The sequence below is a fragment of the Panulirus ornatus genome, chromosome 40, assembly GCF_036320965.1.
Source record: "Panulirus ornatus isolate Po-2019 chromosome 40, ASM3632096v1, whole genome shotgun sequence".
Lineage (NCBI taxonomy): Eukaryota > Metazoa > Arthropoda > Malacostraca > Decapoda > Palinuridae > Panulirus > Panulirus ornatus.
Window position 1 is genome coordinate 10,014,543 of NC_092263.1, and position 2,500 is coordinate 10,017,042.

The window sequence follows — 2,500 nt, forward strand, 5'->3', positions numbered from 1 at the left end:
TGTGAATATCTGAATATTGTAATATTGCCGAGAATATCAATATTTGCACACTAGACCAGAATACAGTGTGGCTGTCATAGTCAGTCAGGCCGGGAAGTGGTTAAGTCACTGTTATGTGGTTAAGTCACTGGTATGAGGTGTTAAGTCACTGGTATGAGGTGTTGTCACTGGTATGAGGTGTTAAGTCACTGGTATGTGGTTAAGTCACTGGTATGATGTGTTAAGTCACTGGTATGAGGTGTTAAGTCACTGGTATGTGGTTAAGTCACTGGTATGAGGTGTTAAGTCACTGGTATGTGGTTAAGTCACTGGTATGATGTGTTAAGTTACTGATATGACGTGTTTAGTCACTGGTATGTGGTGTTAAGTCACTGATATGTGGTGTTAAGTCACTGGTATGAGGTGTTGTTACTGGTATGAGGTGTTAAGTACTGGTATGAGGTATCACGTCACTGGTATGAGGTGTTAAGTCACCAGTATAAGGTTTTAAGTAACTAGTATGTGTCTGGCAACGCTCCCCCCCCCCCTCTACACCCGTCCGTATTTCCACTGCTGAGTCAACTAACGTTGTTGACCATGCTTCACACTGCAGCCGTGAGGGCGAGGCCATACCTCCTCCTCACACACACACACACACACACACACACACTTAAGCAGTGGTCTTATACTTTTCACTTAAGCAGTGGTCTTATACAGTCCACTTAAGCAGTGGTCTTATACTTTTCACTTAAGCAGTGGTCTTATACAGTCCACTTAAGCAGTGGTCTTATACTTTCCACTTAAGCAGTGGTCTTATACAGTCCACTTAAGCAGTGGTCTTATACTTTCCACTTAAGCAGTGGTCTTATACTTTTCACTTAAGCAGTGGTCTTATACAGTCCACTTAAGCAGTGGTCTTATACTTTCCACTTAAGCAGTGGTCTTATACAGTCCACTTAAGCAGTGGTCTTATACTTTCCACTTAAGCAGTGGTCTTATACTTTTCACTTAAGCAGTGGTCTTATACTTTCCACTTAAGCAGTGGTCTTATACTTTCCACTTAAGCAGTGGTCTTATACAGTCCACTTAAGCAGTGGTCTTATACTTTCCACTTAAGCAGTGGTCTTATACTTTTCGCCCCTAGGAGTTAACATAGTCTTCAAACTGCCACTGAGAAAAAAATATATATATATATATTTGTTGCAGTTGTTTATCTTAATTGCCTGTTAAACTAAACTGCCAAGCTGGCTGGTTCCTTCGATGTCAGGAAAAAATATATATTTATTTTCTTTTTTGACCGCCAGAATTATTTTTAATATTTAGTGGATTTTTGTATATAATGTTTACTTTGAAATGATGTTTCATATATCGACTTAAGGTCTTATGTAAACAAACTCGTGTATTCGGGCAGTGAACTCGAGTATATACACAAACCTTCATAATTACTGATATATATATATATATATATATATATATATATATATATATATATATATATATATATATATATATAAAGTTAATTGTGTAAGACTATGTAGACATGCTCCTTGGAGTCTATTTACAAACATACATACATACATACAGACATGCAAGCATTATTTATATATATATATATATATATATATATATATATATATATATATATATATATATATATATATATATATATATATAAAGCATTTGAATTTAGGATGAAGACGAGAGATAGCAGCCAGGTCTGTCAACACCATAAGTTTTAGAAGAATACATAAATAAATAAATAAATATATCCCATGTCTGTCTCCTGTGTTTCATTCTCCTTCATGAAAGCCACACAGACATACATACATACATGACACACAGACACACACACGCAATGTATACATCACAGACATCCCAAACCCACTGCTAGGTTAGGCTAGGTTAGGTTAGGCTAGGTTAGGTTAGGTTAGGTTAGGCTAGGTTAGGTTAGGTTAGGTTAGGTTAGGTTAGGCTAGGCTAGGTTAGGTTAGGTTAGGTTAGGTTAGGCTAGGTTAGGTTAGGTTAGGTTAGGTTAGGTTAGGTTAGGTTAGGCTAGGTTAGGTTAGGTTAGGTTAGGTTAGGTTAGGTTAGGTTAGGTTAGGTTAGGCTAGGTTAGGTTAGGTTAGGTTAGGTTAGGTTAGGTTAGGTTAGGGTAGGTTAGGTTAGGTTAGGTTAGGCTAGGCTAGGTTAGGTTAGGTTAGGCTAGGCTAGGTTAGGTTAGGTTAGGTTAGGTTAGGTTAGGTTAGGCTAGGCTAGGTTAGGTTAGGTTAGGTTAGGTTAGGCTAGGCTAGGTTAGGTTAGGTTAGGTTAGGTTAGGCTAGGCTAGGTTAGGTTAGGTTAGGTTAGGTTAGGTTAGGCTAGGCTAGGTTAGGTTAGGTTAGGTTAGGTTAGGCTAGGCTAGGTTAGGTTAGGTTAGGTTAGGCTAGGCTAGGCTAGGTTAGGTTAGGTTAGGTTAGGTTAGGCTAGCTTAGGTTAGGCTAGGTTAGGTTAGGCTAGGTTAGGCTAGGTTAGGTTAGGTTAG